Genomic DNA, 22,046 nt, shown 5'->3' with positions numbered 1-22,046 from the left:
ATGTGATTGCTAAGTTACTGTCAGTGATATTTGAAAGATCTTGTAGAATGGGAGAGGGACCACAGAAGTAGAGAAGGACAACTGTCATCCTAGTTTTCAAAAAAAGAATTGAGTTCAGTCAACGAGTATTTACTAAGTGCTTACCATGTCGCAGGCATCATGTCAAGCACTGAGGATACCAAGAAAGGCAAAAAATAATCCCTGCCCTCAAGGACCTCACTTTTTGAACAAGGAAGACAACATGAAAATAACTACATACATACAAAATATAAGCAAGGTAAAGTGGAGGTAATCTCAAAAGGAAGGTACCAGTACTGCTAAAGGCTTCTTACAGAAGGTGGGAATTTAGCTGAGGCTTGAAGGAAATCAGGAAGCCAGAAGGTAGAAGTGAGGAGGGAGAGTATTCCTGGCATGGGAGTCAGCCAAAGAAAATGCATAGAACTGGAGATAGAGTAATCTGTGCAAAGATAAGCAAGCTTTACTCAGGTGGCCAGCAAAATTCTAGAAAGGATTCATAAAGAGATGGGCAATGAAAATCAAGAAATGGAAGCATTGGTTTCAAAGAGTCAACATGGCTTCATTAAGAACAAGTTATGGCAGAGCCAAGATGTGAGAGTAAAGGCAAGGATTTGCTTCAGTTCTCCTGAATTCCTCTCCAAACAACTTTAAAATAACACATCAAAACAAATTCTGGAGTGGCAGAACCAATAAAAGGACAGAATGAAACAATTTTATGACTTCAAAGGTTGACAGGAAAGGTCTGTCTCACTGGGGTGAGAGTGGAGCACAGTCCAATGCAGACTATGTCCTAGCAAGCCAGCAACAGACCTCGGGGGTGACTGAATCAGCAGAAGCAGTTACCAGACCTCTCAGCCCACAGACAGTAAGGGGGTCACAATCCCAGGGCAAGAAAGAGCACTAGCACACTAGAGTGAACTGCTTCAAGAGAGTAGGGACCCTCGTTACAGTTCCAGGGCAGATGAGTGCTTGCAGTCACTCACAGACCAGAGCACAGTAGTAAACATCCTTCTCCTTAGATCATACCACCCTGGAAAAACTAAAAACTTATAGACCCCTCAGAACTAGCTCTAAAAACAGATGCACAAAAAACCTGAAGCATGGGACAGTGCCCCCTCTACCACAGGAGCTGAGCCCAACTTTAACATACAGTGAAAAGTCAAAAAATAGGCTGGAAAAATGAACAAATAATGAAAAAATAATCTGACCATAGGAAGTTACTATGATGATAGGAAGAATCAACAGCCTGGTAAAGGAGGCACCAAAAAATACAAAAGAAAATAATGACTTAAAAAACAGAATAGGCCAAAGGAAAAAGATGTACAAAAATTCACTGAAGAGAAAAACCCCTTAAAAAGCGGAATTGGCCAAATGGAAAAAGAGATATAAAAGTTCAATGAAGAAAATAATTACTTAAAAATTAAAATTGAGCAAGTAGAAACTAATGATTCCATGAGACATCAAAAAAACAATAAAACAAAATCAAAAGAACTTTTAAAAAAAAGAATAAGAAAATGTGAAATCTCGCACTGGAACTGACTTGGAAAACAGATTGAGGAGAGCTAATTTAAGAATTGTTGGACTCCCTGAAAGACATGATCAAAAAAAGAACCTAGACATTGTATTTCAAAAAACTATCAAGGAAAACTGCTTTGATATCCTAGAACCAGAGGGTAAAATAGAAATTGAAAGAATCCACTGCTCATCTCTGGAAAGAGATCCCAAAATGAAAACTCCCAGGAATATTAAAACCAAATTCCAGAGCTCCCAGGTCAAGATGAAAATACTACAAGCAGCCAGAAACAATTAAAATATCATGGAGCCACAGTCAGGATAACACAAGATTTAGCAGCTTCTACATTAAAGGACTGGAGAGCTTGGAATATGATATTCCAGGAGGCAAAGGAGCTAGGATTACAACCAAGATTCATCTACACAGCAAAACTGAGTATAATCCTTCAGGGGGGAAATTTTTAATAAAATAAAGGACTTTCAAGCATTCTTGTTGAAAAGTTCAGAGCTGAATTTGGTTTTCAAATAAAATATTTAAGAGAAGAATAAAATAGTAAACAAGAAAGAGAAATCTTGAGGGATTCAATAAAGTTAAACTGTTTACATTTGTAACTCCTAAGAACTTTATCATTATTAGGGCAGTTAAAAGGAGTATACATAGACAAAGGTCTCGAGTATAAGTTGACTATGATGGTGTGATATTTAAAAAAAAAAGGGATGAGAAAGAGGGATGACCATGAGGGGATGATAACTTAAAAAATCAGATTAAGGAGTGAGGAAGAGGGATGAATTGGAAGAATGGAGAAGGGAGAGGTAGAGTAGGGTCAATTATCTCACATAAAAAGGCATGAAAAAGCTTTTACAGAGGAGGGGGAAATAGGGAGGTAGGGGACAATGCTTGAACTTACTCTCCTCAGAATAAGTTCAAAGAGGGAATAACACACTCTCAGTTGGGTATAGAAATCTATCTTACTCTACAGGGATGTAGGAGAGGGTGGGTATAAGAGAAGGTGGGGACTGATAGAAGGGAATGCGTTTTGGGGGAGGCAGCGGTCAGAAACAAAACACTTGAGAAGGGACAGGGTGAAAGGAGAGAGAGAGAGAAGGATAAATAGGTGGAAAATAGAATGGGGGGAAATACACAGTAATCATAGTGTGAAAAAAAATTTACAGCAAGTTTCTCTGATAAAAGCCTTATTTTATAGAAAATTGAGTCAAATTTATGAGAACAAAGTCATCCCAATTGATAAATGGTCCAAGGATGTAAAGAGGCTGTTTTCAGAAGAAGAAATAAAAGCTATCTATTGTCTTATGAAAAAAATGTTCGAAATCACTATTGATTAGAGAAATTGCAAATTAAGACAACTCTGAGGTACCACCTCACACCTATCAGATTGGCTAATATGACAGAAAAGGAAGATGACAAATGTTGGAGGAGATATGGGAAAATTGGGACACTAAAGCACAGTTGGTAGAATTGTGAACTAATCCAACCTTTCTGGAGAACAATTTGGAACTGTATCCAAAGGGCTATATAAAATCATGCACACCCTTTGATCCAGCAGTACCACTACTAGGTCTGTGTCCCAAAGAAAGAAAAAAGGAAAAACACTTATATGTACAAAAATATTTATAACATCTCTTTTTGTGGTGGCAAAGAATTGGAAACAGAGGGGATGCCCATTAGTTGGAGAAATGCACAAACAAGTTATGGTATATGATTGTGATGGAATACTATTGTGCTATTAGAACTGATGAGCAGGCAGACTTCAGAAAAACCTAGAAAGACTTACATGAACTGTTGCAGAGTGAAGTGAGCAGAACCAGGAGAACATTGTACACATTAACAGTAATATTGTATGATGGTTAATTGTTAATGACTTAGTTATTCTTGGGAATATAATGATCCAAGACAATTCTGAATGACTTATGATAAAAACCACTATCCACCTCCAGAGAAAGAACTGATGGAGTCTGAATGCGTATTGAAGCAAACTTTTTTTTACTTTATTTTTCTTGGGTTTGTTTGGGTTTCTTTTTGCCCTGTGTTTTCTTTCACAACATTACTAATAAGGAAATATGTTTTGCATGATTGAACATGTATAACCCATATCAAATTGCTTTGCTTGCCTTCTCAATGAGGGGGAAGGTGAGGAAGCAAGGGAGAGCATTTGGGATTAAAATTATTTTTTAAATGTTAAAAATTGTTTTTACATGTAATTGGAAAAAAATACAAATATTAGAAAAAACAGATAAGCACAATCAAATCAAATTAATCTACACAGTGGCCACATTAAAAGAAAGAAAGGAAGAAAGAAAGGAAGGAAGGAAGGAAGGAAAGAAGGAAGGAAGAAATGCCAGACTTACCTCATTTTCTTTTATAACAAGGTTTCTACACTAGATTGGGGACTATTAAAAAGAAGTTGCCTAAATTTTAGGAAATTGCTTGGTAAAATATTTCATGCAGTCTCTTTGAAAAGATGGAAAGATTTGAGTTTAGACCATAGTATAATTAGGCTAATAGAGAACTGGTTGAATGACTGGATTCAAAGAGTAGTCGTTAATGCTTTGATGTCAGCTTGGCAGACTGTCTCCAGCAGAATGCCCTAGGGATCTCTGTTTGGCCTCATGCTGCAGTTTAACCTTTATGACAATGAGTTATATCAAGGCAGGCCCATCCAATTTGCAGATAACATAAAGCTAGGAGAGATCCGGAACACTTTGTAAGGAAGAATCAGGATCCAAAAAGAGCTCTTGACAGGTTAGAACACTGTGTTAAAACAAGTGACATAAAATTTAATAGGAAAAAAAATAGGAAAAAAACATCTTGCTTACCCTTGTGTTCTAAAGAGCAGCCTTACAAGCACAAGCTGAAAGAGACATGGTTAGAAAGCAGTTTGTCTGGAAAAGATCCAGACCCTTTATTAGGCTGCAAACTAATTATGAGTTAACAGTGCAATATGATATAGCAGTCAAAACAAAAAAGAAAAGTTAAAGAGATATTGGGCCTCACAAAAAAGGCATGGCTTATGGCTTCCCAGTGCCGACCTCTCCTGCTGGCCTCTGCTCTGGACAGGCTGTGCCTGGAGGTTTGTATTCAGTTCTTGGCACCACAATGCAGGAAAAATGCTCATAAACTAAAGAATATGAAGAAGAAGGCAACAAGGATGGTAAAGGGTCTTGAGTCTGTGCCATATGAAGATCCGTGGAAAGAAATGGGGTTGTTTAGTCTGGAACACAAGCACTTAAAAGGCTGTTATGTGGCAAATGGAATGACTTGTTCTGTCTGGCCCTGGAGGGCAGAACCAGGAGCGATAAGTAGAGGTTGCAAAGAATAAAACTCAGGTTTGATGTCAGGAAAGACTTCCTGATGAGGAGAGTGGTCCACAAGGGAACAAGCTGCCTTGGCAAGGGATGGTTTCCCCTCCATTCTAGGTCTTCAGGCAGAAGCCGGATGATCTTCTTATCCAGGAACAGGTTGGACTGGATGGTCTCTGAGGTCCCATTTCTGAGGTCTCTTCCAGCACTAAAATTTTGTGATTCTGTGAATCTAACCTTACTGCCCAGAAAGAGAGGAAATGTGCAATTCAGCAATGGCTGTACAAATGAGGATGATTGAGATACACTGTCAGTCTAAGGGTAACTGGGTTGAGAGGTCTGAAAATGCCCTAAAAGGAGGTCAGTAAGTTAGCTGTGTGTTCCTAGGCAAGTCATTTATCCCTGCTTGCCTCAGTTTCCTCATCTGTAAAATGAGCTGGAGAAGGCATGGCAAACTACTCCAGTATCTTTGTGAAGTTCCAAATGGGGTCACTGAAAGTCAAACATGAGTGAAACGACTAAACAATAAGAAGTTAATTATGGTCTGGCTCCTTCCCCAGTACCCGATCAACTGGCCCATCTAGAGGCTACAATTTCTTTCTAACTCCTCTGCTATCATTCTTGTCACTCTTCTCACTCTCCTTAATTCCAGGGCTAAGCCTGGGAAAACTTAGAACTAAGTTCCACAGTCATAGCCAATCAGTCAAAGCATGCCATGGTCCTCTTCCAGAATGAAGGACAAACAACAACAACAATTAAGCACCTAGTATATGCCAGGAACGGTGCTAAGCACTGAGAATTAAAAAAAAAGAGGCAAAAGAAAGTCCCTGCCCTCAAGGAGACAACAAGCCAACCAATATGTACAAACAAGCTATATACAGGATAAACACTAAATTAAATTAAATTTTAGTTAATTAGAATTAAAAGGGGTTAAAATAAGCTTCTTGTAGAAGTGGGATTTTAGTTGAGAAGTAAAGGAATCCAGGAAAGGAAGTAGGCAGAGATGAGGAGGGAGAGCATTCCAAGCATGGAGGACAGCCAGAAAGAATGCCTAAAGCTGAGAAATGGAGTGTCTTGTTTGTGAAACAGCCAGGAGGATATCCATGGATGGGAGAGTATGTGGCAAGGAAGTAAGGAATAAGGAAACTGGAAAGATAGAAGGGATTAGGTTATTAAGGTCTTTAAATACCGAATAGCATTTTGTATTTGATCCTGGAGGCAATAGGGAGCCAATGAAGTATATTGAGCAGGGACAGTGACATGATCAGACTTTCACTTTAGGAAAATCATTGGTAGCTGAACAGAGGATGGACTGGAGTAGGGAGAGACTTGAGGCAGGCGGCCCCACTATTGGGCTATTGTAATAGTCCAGGTTCCTACCAAGTCTTAAGGTGACATCCATTCCCAAGGAAGTATTTTCCTTCTGTTGCCAGTAGGTGAAAAATGCAACCTGACTCCTACACACACCCATGAGGACCATAAATCCATTATCTTGGTGAACTTGTACTCAAAGATACTCAACTCCTGCCACTGGGTACCTCATACTCACAGCCCTGGCCCATTGAACACCTGGCACACTGAAGCTTAACAAAGCTCAACCGCATCTTCTATAGAGATAATGGATCTTAAATTCAAATGACATATCTGTTTCATGTTTATAGTACTAATCTCTTTACTCTATTGCTACTAAATATTGGTTTGTGCCCAACCTGTGGCAGAGCCTTTCGAGCTCATAATGCTCTAATCAGCCACAGTCAGATGCTTGGTACCTTGACTCCCACATGGTGATGTCATTTTGGTCCTCTTCAAGAAGGAAGGACAAGGGGCAGCTAGGTAGCGCAGTGGATAGAGCACAAGCCCTGAAGTCAGGAGGACCTGAGTTCAAATCCAGCCTCAGACCAAACACTTGATACTTACTAGCTGTGTGACCCTGGGCAAGTGACTTAACCCCAATTGCCTAAAAAAAAAAAAAAAAAAAAAGGAAGGACAACCAACCAACCAACCAACCATTGGTTCAGATAGGGAGGAATCTCTTTAGAAAAACTGGTTAATTTATTTATCAGAATGAACAGACAAAAGGCTGTAACGTGATATGTTTTGGGACTATAAGTTCCTAGAAAGGGGTGGAGGTAGAGGGTGAAGTATCTTTTGAAACTGATTGTAGATCACACTAATCTGACAGGTGCCTAGCTCGTGTCCTTCCCAAAGTCCCACCCCCACTCCCACTCCCACCCCTACAACCAACCCATCTTCTCCCTGGCACACCAGCCTCTTATTTTCTGCTTCTCAGCCTAGGAATTTAGATCTGATGTAAAAACAAGTTTCGTGTCCTTGCTCTAAACCTAATCGCATCATATTTTCCAAATTGTAGCTCATAGGCCTTGGCAGCCTGCCTGCCTGGAAAGTTGGGCTCTCCAATACGTGAGAGGGGCTAGCAGAGAAAGTGAACATTCCTAGCAGGCGAACATCAGACCATTACTTCCCTGGATAATGTGATGTCACCCAAGGGCCTCTGTGGCCTTGGTACTCCTGGGAATCCTCTGAAGCAGGGCCTGGGAAACTAAGAGCTGAACAGGAGGTTTTCCTTACTGTGAATACCACCTAAATGCAGCCCCATATGACCAAACTTGATTTTTGTTTATTTGTTTATTTTTGCTTTTTGGTGAGGCAATCATGGGTTAAATGACTTGCCCAGGGTCACACATCTAGTAAGTGTCAAGTGTCTGAAGCCGGATTTGAACTCAGGTCCCTCTCACTCTAAGGCCGGAGCTCTATCTATTGTGCCACCTACCTACCCCCTCAGATAGGTAGTTCTGTAGCCATAAGACATCAGAAAAACTTTCCTTGACCCCTAGAACTGGAAAAAGCCTTAAAGATCACCTGAAGTCCCTTGTTTTACAGATGAGGAAACTGAGGCCAAAGATATCAAGTCACTTGCCCAAGTCTGAATAGCTAGAAATTTCTCTATATGAATTGGAAAGATTTCTTCCAACCTCTACCAGCTATCTGGATCATGAAGCTCCCAGGAAAGAGTTTCCCCCTAGAGTTGATGGTCTGCTCTCAGCCTCTATGATTGCAGAGAAGAGTAAAAACTCCAAGATGACAGATTTAGAATGCTCTTATCTTGGCTTCCATCATCATAGACTCTTAGAGCTAGAGCTCAAAGTGACCTCAAAGGCCCCAACCCCCTCTCTTGCTTTATAGAGGAAGAAATTGAAGACCAGAGAAGGAGAAGGGAGCTGCCCAAAATCACACAGAGATTCTAGAATCCAGATGTCCTGACTCCCAAATCAGGTTTCTTTCCACAACTCTAAGGGGTGTTGGCCTTTTGATCGTACTTAGCACCTTCCATTTTCAGACCTCATTCTTGGGTTGAGAGAAAAGAGAGGCTTAAGAACAGTACCTTTGGAACTTCTGGGAGCCAAGATGGCAGAGTAAGCAATAAATTGCTGTAACTCTCCTATATTCACCTCTAAAGAACCATAAAATAGCACCCCCAAACAACTCCTGGAACAGCAGAACCAGAAAAAAACAGGGTGAAACAATCTTTGAGCCCAAGAAACTTGGAAGATCGACAGGAAAAGTCTGTCTCACTTAGGTAAAAAGAAAGCACAGTCCAGGACAGGAAGCATTCCAACAAGCCAGCAGCAAGCCCCACCTCAGCAAACCACTGGTAGATCCTGAGCCCCAGTGCAGTGGAGGAAAAGAAAATATAAGGGATTCAATGGAGCTGAACTGTTTACATCCCTACAAGGGAAGGTGATACTTGTAGTTCTTAAAAATTGTATCACAGTATGGATATAAGGTAAATTTGAGGGAATGATATAAAAAAATTAAGGGATGAGAAAGAGAAGTACACTGGGTACAGAAGGAAAGGAGAGGTAGAATAAGGTAAATGATTTTGCATGAAGAAGTGCAAAAGACCTATTACAGTGGAGGAGAAGATGGGAGGGTAGGCAATGACCATTACTTGTATCTTACTCTCATCAGTATTGGCTTGAAGAGGGAATAATATATACAATCAGTTGAATATAGAAATCTATCTCACATGGAAGATAGGAAGGGAGATCTAGTAAGGGTGGATGGGGACTGACAGAAGGGAGGGCAGATCAAGGGAGGTGGTAGATATAAGCAAACACTGGTGAGGAGGGAAAAGTGAAAGGAGAGAGAGGACAAACAGGAAGAAGAATAGGATGGAGGGAAATATACAATTAGTAATCATAACTGTGAATGTGAATGGGGTGAACTCTCCCAAAAAATGGAAGCAGATAGCAGTATGGATCAAAAAACAGAATCCTACAATATGTTGCTTACAAGAAACACACTTGAAGCAGAAAGACACACACAGAGTAAAAGTAAGGGACTGGAACAGAATCTATTATGCTTCAGTGGAAATAAAAAAAAAAGCAGTCTTAGCAATCCTGTTCTCAGACAAAGTAAAAGCAAAAATAGGCCTAATCAAAAGAGATAAGGGAAGAAATGAAATCTTTCTAAAAAGTACCACAGATGATGAAGCAATATCAATACTAAATATATACACACCAAGTGGTATAGCACCCAAATTCTAAAAGCAGAGGTTAAGTGAGTTACAGCAGCATACTAGTGGGGGACCTCAACTATCCCCTCTCAGAACTCAATGAATCCAACCAAAAATAAACAAAAAACTAAGGAGGTAAATAGAACATTAGAAAAGTTAAAGAATAGATTAGGTACACAAGACACAATAGTAAATGTCCATAGTAACTTAATGTTTGATAAACCCAAAGACTCTAGCTTTTGGGATAAGAATACAGTATTTGACAAAAAGTGCTAGGAAAACTGGAAAACAATGGGACACAAATTAGGTATAGACCAGCGTGTCACACCATATACCAAACATAAGATCAAAATGGGTACATGACTTAGACATAAAGGGTGACATGATAAGCAAATTAGAAGAGCAAGGAATAGTCTATCTGTCAGATCATTGGGGAGGGGAAGAATGCATGACCAAACAAGAGACAGAGGGCACTACAAGATATAAAGTAGATCATTTTGATTATATTAAATTAAAAATCTTTTGTACAAACAAAACCAATGCAACCAAGATTAGAAAGAAAGCAGAAAGGTGGGGAACAATCTTTATGGCTAGTATCTCTAATAAGGGTCTTATTTTTCAAATATATAGAGCACTGAGTCAAATTTATAAGAATCTAAATCACTTTTGATTGGAGAAATGCAAATCAAAACAACTCTGAGGTACCACCTCATACCCATCAGATTGGCTAATATGACAAAAACAGAAAATGATAAGTGTTGAAGAGGATATGGGAAAATTGGGACACTAATGCATTGTTGGTGGAGTTGTGAACTGATCCAACCATTCTGTAGAACAATTTGGAACTATGCCCAAAAGGCAACCAAATTGTGCATACCCTTTGATCCAGCAATGCCACTACTAGGTCTGTATCCCAAGGAGATGATAAAAAAGGGGAAAGGACCTACATGTGTAAAAATATTAATAGCAGCCCTTTTCATGGTAGCAAAATATTAGAAACTGAGGGGATGCCCATCAATTGGGAAATGGCTAAACAAGCTATGTTATATGAATGTAATGGAATACTATTGTGCAATAAGAAATGATAAACAGACAGATTTCAGAAAAACAAGGCCTGTACAAATTGATGCAAAGTGAAATGAGCAGAACTAGGAAAACATTGTACATACTATCAGCAAGATTGTGTGATGATCAACTATGAATGACTCAGCTCTTCTCAACAACACAATGATCCAAGACAAGTACAAAGGGCTCATGAAGAATGATGCTATCCACATCCAGATAAAGAACTGATGGACTCTTAATACAGATCAAAGCATAATTTTTTCACTTACTTTATTCTTTTTCATGTTTTTTTCTCCTTTTGATCTGCTTCTTCTTTCACAACTGTGACTCATACAGAAATATGTTTTACATGATAGCACACGTACAGCTTATATCAAATTGCCTACCATTTTCAGAAGGGAAGAGAAGGAAGAAGAGAGGGAGGAAAATTTGGAACTCAAAATCTTGTAAAAAGGAATGCTAAAATTTGTCTTGACAAGTTGGGGAAAAATTGGGGAAAAATACTATTTTAAAAAAAGAACTACCTTTGGTGAGTTTATAATTTAAGGAGATGAATGAAAAGGAAAGGTTTAAAAATGAAATAGCAAGGCAAGTGATAAAGAATGATTTAAGACAACAGAAGAGGTCAACATACATTTATTGGATGCAAATGAGATAACATTTGCAAAGCAGTTAGCATGGTGCCTGGCACATAGTAGGTGCTATATGAAGCTCCTACTTAATTATTATTATGTATTATATTAATATAATTATATCAATCTATATGGTTATGTTATATTAATATTTTATTATATACCATATTGATAATATAATATCATATATTATATTAGCTATTAATTCTAGTTTCCTTCTTTCTTTCCTTCTTAATTGCCAGGTTAATGGGTAGGAAATACCCATAGGTTGGCAGAATCCAAAAACTAGAATAGTTCTAAGTTCTAAATAGAATATTTTTAATTAATAATATCATTAATAGCCTAGAACTAGCTAGAAGAAGCCCCAGAGGTCATTTAGTCCAAGCACCTCATTTTACAAATGCAGAAGCTGAGACTAAGTGAGATTAAATGATTTTCTTGAGAGCATACGGCTCTAGTATCAGAGGCAGGATTTCAACTGAGATCCTCTGGGACCCCAAAGAGGAATGGTCAAGGAAGAGGAGACAGTGTGACACAGTAGAAAAACACTGAAACTGTGTTTAGGTCCTCTTCTGAGTATCCTTGGGCAAATCATTTCACTTCTTGCACCTCAGTTTCATAAGAAGAATATAGCCAGTAAGATAATGAACTTGCCCCAGAACACAGACTGTTTCATCACTTTTGTCCTAGTTACTCATCTGCAAAAGACCTAAAAGGAATCTGGGAAGTGTAACTGAGCTGAGCACCATAAGTAAAGATGGAGTCCCTTACTGAGGAAAATCAACTATGACCCAGGAACCTTGTCAGACAGGAGAGACAAGCCCTCCCTTAGTATTTCCATCCAAATTACCAGAAAACCAAATTTCTCCTGCAATAATTAAGGGTTAACAATTAACAATCAACATAGGTGACTGGTTCACTCTAGCTACAAGACACAACCAAGTCAAAATCATAATTTAATGAAAACCATTGTTGACTATGGAAGAGTGAACCCAGGGAGTCCAGCAAAGATGCCTTGCCCTAAGAAGAACTCAAGGGTGGGGATAGAATGTGACCTCCCTGGCCCAACCTAGAAGCAGGTAAGCCCAGTGAGGAGCCCCTTTATAGCCAAGTGACCTGTTTGACCTAACCTAGTTCCAAGTCCAGTGCTATATCCATTGTTCTGACAACTCTGTCTTATTGCCTCAACGTGAATGAATGAATGACATTTGTGTAGCACTACACACACACACACACACACACACACACATACATATATATATATAGATAGATATAGATATAATTCATTTGCTAGGTTTAGTTATTTGTTCATTTCCTCTTCCCTTTTTATATCCCTCATTTTTGTAGGCTGCATGCTGGTCTATTTTCTATGCCCACTGGGGGAAGGGGCCATTTCTATGATTCAGTCAATCTCACAAATACCAAATTCATGGTCAAGGGTCCCAAGTGTCCCTGAAATAGTATTGATCGTCTCCATACTAGGTGAGATATGCATCTGCCTTGACTTCATCTGAGTCATCCTCATTGTTGGGGGCCAGAGAATCTTGTACCTCTCCTACCCTGTCCTCACCCAAAGACTTTCAGAATTTGCCTCACATACTCCTCCCAAAGGGCTGACCGTAAAACAATTCTGTAAACCTGATTCTGTTCTTCCCTGGGTAGTTAATTTCTCTTCTACTCCTAGTGACTTGGGAGGTCTAATCTTTATGTCCCTGACGTGGAGAAGAGAGATGAAAGTAGATCCTTGGTCTCTGAACAATATTGCAGATTTATGGAATAACTCAGATGATGATGGTGATGATGGTAGTGGTGTGGTGGTAGTAGTGGTAATGATAATAAAGAACAATAGTTCCCCTTTGTGTAGAAATGTAAGCTCTATTAAGTCCTTTACTCTGAACATGCTAGATTAGGTCAGTAGGGCAATATTGCTCTCCCCTTTTTAAGGACAGTGAAACTGAAACTCGGAGAAGTGATTTGTCCAGGGAAATACAGCGAACTAACATCAGAGCTGCAACAAGAACCCAGATCTCTCAAAGTACTAGCACAGTGCTCTTTCCCCTAAACCAGTGGTTCTCAAGCTTTTTGGTCTCAGGACCCCTTTCCACTCTTAAAAACTGGTGAGGACCCCTCCCCAAAGACCTTTTGTTTACGTGGGTTATAGCTATCAATATTTAGTATATTAGAAATTAAAACATCTTAATATTATGATAACCAGAGTTTTGACCTTGCAGACTTGCTGAAAGGATCTCAGAAACCACCAGAGGTCCCTGCATCATACTTTGAGAGTCTCTGACCTCCAACATTCTGTCAGCAGGGAGTAGGAAGAGCCTATTTCTTAGGGGTGGAGGGAACTAATGCAAACTCTGCAGGAAGGAAGTTTGTCAAACAGAGAGGGTCAACTGACCTTGACCCTCAGTGAATTCTCAGAAAGCAGAGTGTGTCAGCCCAGGGAGTCCAAGAGTCCCCATCTCCTCCCATCTCTGCCCTCTAATACAGCGTTCAGACAAAAATCCTGGGATTCCACCAATAGTATGCCCACTAGCCACATATATCTGGAAAGACAATATAGTTGTTGCTGGAGGTTGGGGGAGGGTAGTGAGTAGAGAGAAGGGCAAAGATTACTAACCTTGTCAGGCTTCTCAGCTCAACTCAGCCCCTGCGATTGCCCTGGAACCTGAAGAGGGAATAATGGGGGTAGGGACTTGGGAGGGGTCTTCTCACAACTTCATTCAGTTATTTCACTGTTTCACCAAGTGGAGGTTCTGGAAATGATTTGCCAGGAAAAGGGGAGGGTAGAAATTAAAAAGAATTTTTTGGCCATAACTCGGACCAGAGTTAGACTAAGACAGGCAGTAGGGACAAAATGTTAAAAAAAATTTTTTTTTCAAAATGCTTAAGAGTTTTGTTAACTGTGGGTAGAGCTGACAGGCTACGTGATCAAAGAACTAAGGATAGTCCCTAATCTGTAAGCTAAAGAGCTGGCAGCTGTGCCCCTCTCCTTGGGGAAGGAGCTTTCTGATGGCACCAGAGACCACCAGCAGGGAAGCAGTAGAAACACCAGAGTGTGACAGACAGATGGGAGCAGCAGAGGACCAAGGTAATATTACCAGAAGACATTGATAATTCTGAAGCATCAGAGGTGTGGCTTGCCCTGACACAGATATTACCCACTCACATGGATCTCATACATATGTGAGCAGCTATGCATGTTTCCTAGTCACACATGTTCCATGTGTGCATGCATGTATGTATGTATGTGTGTCCCTTCCCCTACTGTTGGTGTAGGGAACAATACCTCTCTACAAAGGAGAAATTTTTTCGCATCTTTTATCTTGCTATTCTGTTCAATTAAATATGGTTTACTTTGAATAGTGTCTTCTGGACAACATAGGGGTTCATGAAGAATATGGTTTGGAAGAGGTGTTGACCTATACCCACAAGGTTCTTTGAGCTTGGGAAGGAGAACATTCACATGGGCCCAAGTGCAAGAGGGAAGCTGATAATCTGGTTCCCATTTCCCAAAATGCAACAATTTTCAAGATTATTGACCTGGAAGTGGGTTTTGGCTAAAAGAGAAGATGAGGGGCAAGAAATGATGGAGAAAAGCATGGCCCAAATAGCAACAGATCATTTCTTCTCTTCTCTCCCTAGGGAGATGTGGTCCCTCCCCTCACATACTAATTTCTATGAGTCCTGTCTACCTTTGATGGGACTAGGGCTAACTTTCCTGTGCAAGCATTTTCAAATGCTGAAAGGCTCTATAGTCTTAGGGAAACTTAAGGATATGAGGTGAGAATTTCATCCTGGAAGCAACAACAACAGCTCCTTCCTTAGCTGTTCTAACCTCCCACCTCCTCTTCCTTTTCTCTCTTTAGTACATCAGAGCCTGAGGATGCTTGAGAGATCATCTCATCTAGCCTCCTCATGGGACCGAGTTCAGAGAAGAACAAACTGGTGAGGACTGGAGTAAAGAGGGAGGCTTTCCAGGGAAAGTGGGCTGTTTAAGTACCACTTCCTGTCTTATTACTTCTGGGACGGGTAATCTATAAAGAATCGAGAAACAGCATGGTCTAGTGAATGGAGAGTCAGGAAACCTTAGAGTTAGGAAGTCCTAAGCTCATATCCTGCCTTCTGAATTTCATTATCTGTATGACCCTGGGCCAGTTACTTAACTTTCCTGAGTCTTGTTTTCTTGGCCTATAAAATGGGGTTATTAAAAGTTGTATTATCTACCTAATAGAGGAGTTAGAGGGAAAATGCTTTGTAAACTTAGGGTGCTACCAACATAAGAGTTTTGTTATTTTAGTTTTATAACAAAACTCCTCCTCTAGCCTGCTCTCCCCCCAACCTCAATTGTAATATCCTTTGAGAACAGAAGCTTGGACCAGGCATGGCTTCTGTTGGAATTTTGGAATCTGTTCAAGCCTTTATTTCTAAACATTTTAAATAAATCATGATCTAGAGGTGTGCACACAGACTCCTGGAGCTGTTGCTATGTTTTGTTTTGTTTCTCCAGGTCAATCTGGTTGTTGGTGACAAGTTTTGTGGGAAGAAATATATGACTTGGCAGAAGATTGAAGGCAGTAGAGACAGCAACGCAAGTCAATGGTAGGGAAGGGAAAGACTGCTCCTTCAGGTCTAACTACAGGGCTGACAAAAGAGTTCCTCACTGGACTATTTAAGTCCTTGAGTATATGTTTATGTTTCCCTGCGTAGAGCTCTTTTGTCATTATTTTATATTGACTGTCTAGGGAATTCTGATTTAAGACACGACATGCATTGGCCTGAATGTCCCTCAAGTTCAGTCCTTCACCTTATGTAACAAATTTGCCTTAAGTTTAAAATTCATTAAGTTTGAAATACTGCATAATGTAGTTATACTTAAAATGACTGCAAATTAGCATGGGATCCCAGAACTAGGGTCTAGAAAGAAATCACTTTTTGGATAAGTAAATATTTTAAGAAACCAAATAAACATGATCTATGACAGAGAACATATGCATTTCAAAATATGAAGGCTTTCTGTTAGAAGGACTACTGTTTTGAACCTTTTGAAGTGTGAGAATGACATGGTTCTTTCAGGCTGATATTTTTAGAACCTATATGTAAAAATATAGACCATCATATTTATTCATTTCTACTCTTCAGGGCTAGTTGCATTCTATAATCAAAGAAGCCTTAGGCTAAGTCAGGATTCCTATTTGTGTAAAAATGTTTTATTTGGGTTAGCAGTATCCTAAGAAATAGGATTTAATTTACTTCTAATTTTACCAAAGAATAGGTGCATTTTAGATTTATAAATCCTCTAAGTCATCTTGCAATTTAAGGTTTTTTTCCCTTTAACATTTTAAAAATTTTTACAATCATGTATTATCTTTTCCCCACTCCTCTCTTCCCATTAAGCAATAAAAAAAAGGGAAATGAATAATAAAACCCTCATGACAAATATGCATAATCCGGAAAAACATTTCTATATTGGCCGTGTCCCAAATATGTCTCATTCTGAATTTTCTGTATTTTGAATCCTCCCTGGTAGAAGGTAGATGGCATGTTTCATCTTCGATTCTCTGGACTTGTAATTTATCATTGCATTGATCAGAGTTTTCAAGTTTTCAAGTTTTTTTCTTTGTAATGTTATCATTATATAAATTTTTCCCCTACTTATGTTCACTTCACTCTATATTAGTTCATAGAGGTCTTGCTGGTTTCCTGTGAAATTGTCTCTTTCATTATTTCTTATAGCACAATAATACCCCAATACATTTATGTAACATAATTAGGGAATGGCTAACTCCCGAATAGATGAGTACTCCTTTAGTTTTCAGTTTGGGACTACCACAAAAATAGCTGCTCTAAATATTTTCATACATTATAAGGTTCACACATATAAGGTTCCTCTTATTTTGATCTTTTCTAGGATGTAGGCCTAATAGTGGTGTAGATGATTCACAGGGTAGGTATTCACAGTTTAGTAACTTTGGAGGCAGAGTTCCAAATTGCTTTGTTGAATGGTTGGAACAATCCCTATCTCTACCACAAGCACTCTAGTGTGCCTGTTTTTCTGCAGCCCCTCCAACATTTGTTTTTTTCTTCTTTTGTCATCTGTGCCAATTTGATGGGTGTGAGGTAAATCTCAAAGTTGCTTTAATTTACATTTCTCTAATAGAGATTTGAAGCATTTTTTCATATGGTTGTTGATAGTATGGAGTTTTTCCTTTAAAAAAAATGCCTGTTTGGGGCAGCTAGGTGGTGAAGTGGATAGAGCTCTGCCTTGGAGTCAGGAGGACCTGAGTTCAAATCTGGCCTCAGACACTTGACACTTACTAGTTGTGTGATCCCGGGCAAGTCACTTAACTCCGATTGTCTCAACAAAAAAAGAAAAGAAAAGAAAAATGCCTGTTCTTATTCTTTGACATATTGGGGAATGACTCTTAGTCTTATAAATTTGAACCACTTATATATCTTAGATATGAGACCTTTATCAGAAAAACTACCTGTAAATATTTTTCAGTCACCTGATTCCCTTCTAATTTTAACTGTGTTAGATTTGTTGGTGCAAAAACTTTTAAATTTTATGTAATCAAAATTGTCCCTTTTATTTTCTGTGACCCTCTCTGTCACTTGTTTGGTGATGAACTCTCTATCCATAATTCTGTAAGGTAATTTCTTTGATGCCCCCAAGTTGCTTATATTACCTTAATGTATAATGTAATCCATTTGGATAAGTCATGTCATGTGTCCACTTGTAGTTTATCTTGGCGTATAGTATGTGATACTGGTCTATACCTAATTTCTGCCAAATGGCTTTCAGTTTTCCCAGCTGTTTTTGTCAAATAATGAGGCTCTCCTCTAGTGACTAAGGTTTTCAAGTCTATAAAGCACTATGCCACTGTGCTTATTTGTATCTATATGCTATACACTTATTCTTTTCTACTAATAGACCTCTAATTTTTAACCTGAACTTCATGGTATAGTTTGAGATCTGTTACTGATAAGCCTCTTCCTTCTACTTTCCCCTCCACTATTATAAGCAGCTAAATAATGCAGTGATTAGTATGCTAAGCCTAGAATCAGGAAGACCTGAGCTCAAATCTGACTGCAGGCATTTCTGTGCATCCTTGGGCAAGTCACTTAGATTTTATTTGCCTCAATTTTCTCAACAATTTTTCTGAACTGGCTTGTTCAATTCATTTTTCAGACACTAGATTATTGAAATAGTATATTTCTTCTATTGTCAATCTGGATGGTTTAATTTTTGTCAGTTACCAGCTTTTGTAAGGATATTCCTCCAATTTATTAGTTCTGTTAACATATAACTGAGCAAAGTAGTTTCTGATCTTCTCCTTTATTTCCTCTGTAAATTGTGAATTCTCCTTCCCTGAGTGCAGCTCTAAGAGTTTGTATTGTATCTTAGTGAGAGTGAATACCTGAATTGAGTCTGTACTCCTTATTTTGTATTTATCATGACTCCATTTCATTTCATTGGATCATAGATCCAGAAGTAGAAGGGACCTTAGAGGACATTTAGTTTAACACTTTCTTTACAAGAATGAAGAAACCAAGGTTTTTCAGTTGTGTCTGCCTCTTCATGACCCCATTTGGAGTTTTCTTGGCAAAGATAATGGAGTGGTTTGCCATTTCCTTCTCCAGCTCATTTTACAGGTGAGGAAATTGAGACAAACAAGGTTAAGTGACTTACCCATAGTCACACAGCTAGTAAGTGTTCAAGGCTGGATTTGAACTCAGGGAGATGAGTCTTCCTGACTTTAGGCCCAGGGCTCTATCCACTGCACCACCTAGCTGCCATTGAAAGAAGTCTCTACCCTTAAACATTCAAGTTCCCACCTGTAGCCAATGAACCAAATTATGCAAGCTTCTTCAGAATCCTATCCAGATCTCAGCAGTGTGCTATGGAAAAAACACTGAATCTGGAGTCAGAAGACCTGGGTTCAAGTCCCAGTTCTTCCATTCTGTAGTTTTCTGTCTTTGTGGAAGTCATTTAACTTCTCTGAGGCTTAGTTCTCTGAATCTGTAAGATAGAGATGATATTATTTGAGCAAAATGCTTTTGCATTTTGGGGTGACCGCCAGTTACTGAGCCCAGGAACTACTCAGTACAAGTACAAGTACAAGTACAAACATTCTCCCACAGTACAACCCTTCAGGTATTTGAAGATGACTATCAGGTTTGAGCTACACCTGAGATTTCAGTGTTATAGATAACTTCTAGTAAGAAAACTGCCTCTACCAATGTGGATCACTTTGCAATTGACTATCTTATAGAGTTGTCTGAGGGAATTGACAGGCTATATAGCTAGTATGTTTCAGAGGCAGGATTTGAACCCAGGTGTTACTGACTTTGAGGCCTGATCTCTATCTACTATGACACAGCTGCATAAGTCTTAAATGGGTAAACAGAAATCTCTTAGAAGTTCCATTCCAGAAATAAAGTTTTTTCCTAGTCACTCACCTGCTTTAGATTTGTAGTAAAAAGTCCTAAATTCAAGTTCCAGCTCTCCTTACTGCCCATGTGACTATTTCCTCTATTTGTTTATTTTTTAAAAGGAGGTTGGATTATATGACTTTTAAGGTTGCTTACAATTCTTTTTTTTTTTTTTTTGGCTTACAGTTCTAAATCTATGATATGTTAGAATATGAGATTCACATATCTAGCGCAACTAGACTGTGGGAGGCCAATCTCACACAGGCTTTCCACTGCCCAGGACTAGGCACCTTAGCCTTATGCTGCTCAAAGTCCATTTTTTAAGGCCTAAACTAAGAAACTCCATCTCTCACTACTAAGACGTCTTAGTAACCCTGAAAATAAGGCTTCTTCAAAGCCAGAGGCTGAGTCTGTCCCTGGGCAGACTTTATTTTTTTTTTTTTAAAAGAAGCAGGCTTCACCTTCAATTCAATTCCGTTTAAGCACATTGTACTCCCCTGGGAATACATGAGGTGCTTAAATGCAATTGAATTGACAGAATCATAGATGAAATGTCCCCTGTCCTCAAGAACCTTGCATTCTACTGGGTAACAATCATTTCATAGGTCAATCAGCAGTTTGGTCAAACAAGTTCATGAGCAACTTCTTTCTTAGCCTCTTGGGAGGAGTGGAGACCAGGATCCTGAATCAGCTCTGATTCTCAGGGCAAATCAGAGACTTACCAGATCTGAAACTGTGAAAGAAGCCTTGGCATCCTCACGTCCAGCTGCTCACCCATTAAAGGAAGGTCCTACCCGGCATCCCTAATAGGCATCATCCAAACTCACTGTTGTTCTCTGGAATTAGAGGACCTTGGTTCCTTTCTTGCATCCGACACTTACTAGCTGTGTGATCTTGGCATAGGTCAATCAACTTCCCTTGTCCTCAGGTTCCTCATCTGTAAAATGAGGGAAATGGACTAAATGTAAGGGAAGAAACAAACCTTTATTAAACCCCTATTATATACCAGGTATTGTACAAATATTATCTCATTTGATCCTTACAACAACCCTGAGAGGTAGGTGCTATTATCACCACCCCCATTTTACAGTTGAGAAAACAGAGGTAGGAGAGGTTAAGTGACTTTCCCAGGGCCACACAGGTAGGCAAGTAACTGAGGCCGGATTTGAATTCAGGTCTTCCTCACCCCTGGCCCAGCACTCTATCCATTATTATCCCATGAATCTTTTCCAATGACACAGAGAATTAATTCACGGTTTGATTTTTGGACAGCTTACATCAGCAGAAAGCTCTTTTTTATATTGAGCTAAAAATCTTTCCCTCTGTAATTTAAACCCATCAGACTTTATTCTGCCCCAGGAACTACTCAGTACAAGTACAAACATTCTCCCACAGTATAACCCTTCAGGTATTTGAAGATGACTATCAGGTTTGAGCTACACCTGAGATTTCAGTGTTACAGATAACTTGTAGTAAGAAAACTGTCTCTACCAATGTGGATCACTTTGCAATTGACTAGTTTACAGAGTTGTCTGAGGGAACTGAGAGGCTATACAGCTAGTATGTTTCAGAGGCAGGATTTGAACCCAGGTGTTACTGACTTTGAGGCCTGATCTCTATCTACTATGACACAGCTGCATAAGTCCCAAGTTCTCTCTAGTTCTGGCTAAACAGCTTAGTTCCCTCGAATGACATATAGTTCTGAGTGTTTTCTTTTTTTTTCTTTAATTTTTTTAATAAATTTATTTATTTTTAGTTTTCAACATTTACTTCCACAGTTCTGAGTCTTTTCACGGCCATGTTTGCTCTCCTATGGATGTATCGCTCTCCTCTACTCTTCACTGGAACACAATTGCTCCCTCTCCGCTGTTGAAGCTCATGCCTGAACAAACCTCAGCTCTGTTTCTCCTACCCCCCTCTGCTTCTACTTGTGTGCTGCTGAACTAGAGAGAGACTCACAATCATGCTGACTAGGGCCACTATCTAACTGCAACTGGGGAATGATTTCAGCAACACAATCCTTTTACTCCACCCCAACTTTGGTTCCAAACTTTCTCTTCTCTCCTCAAGACTCTAAATTTAGCCCTTCCCCTGATCACTGCAGCTGAGGCCTTTAATTCCAACACCCAGAATTAAGAATATATCACAAGAATTCCCTTATCTTCTCTCCTCCTCACTTGATAACCCCTCTTCTTTTGTTTTTGTTTTTGTTTTTGGTTTTGGTTTTTTTTTGGGGGGGGTGCTAGGCAATGGGGTTAAGTGACTTGCACAGGGTCACACAGCTAGTAAGTGTTATGTGTGTCTGAGGCCGAATTTGAACTCAGGTCCTCCTGAATCCAGGGCCAGTCCACTACACTACCTAGTTGCCCCAGTAACCCCTCTTCTTTATCTCATAATGCCTTGACATCACACCTCACCATTTCTTCCCTTACTCCAGTCTCTGATGAAAGTTTAACCCTGGTCCTCACTGGTCAAACCCTCTACAAGAGCCCTTGATTCCATTCCCTCCCATTATTTCCAAC

General features: G+C 39.4%; 1 long non-coding RNA gene across 1 annotated transcript in view; it reads right to left on the bottom strand.

The window, feature by feature from the left end:
• The window catches only part of LOC114033474, a 42,522-nt gene that overhangs the window by 3,015 nt on the left and 17,461 nt on the right, over positions 1 to 22,046 (bottom strand). Inside the window, exon 3 of the long non-coding RNA XR_003567985.1 lies at positions 20,247 to 20,461. This is a non-coding gene — a long non-coding RNA (uncharacterized LOC114033474). The remainder of the gene's footprint in view (positions 1 to 20,246; positions 20,462 to 22,046) is intronic.

Source organism: Vombatus ursinus, unplaced genomic scaffold (genome assembly GCF_900497805.2).
Source record: "Vombatus ursinus unplaced genomic scaffold, bare-nosed wombat genome assembly UNPS02007284.1, whole genome shotgun sequence".
Lineage (NCBI taxonomy): Eukaryota > Metazoa > Chordata > Mammalia > Diprotodontia > Vombatidae > Vombatus > Vombatus ursinus.
This window is presented reverse-complemented; position numbering and strand designations above follow the sequence as displayed.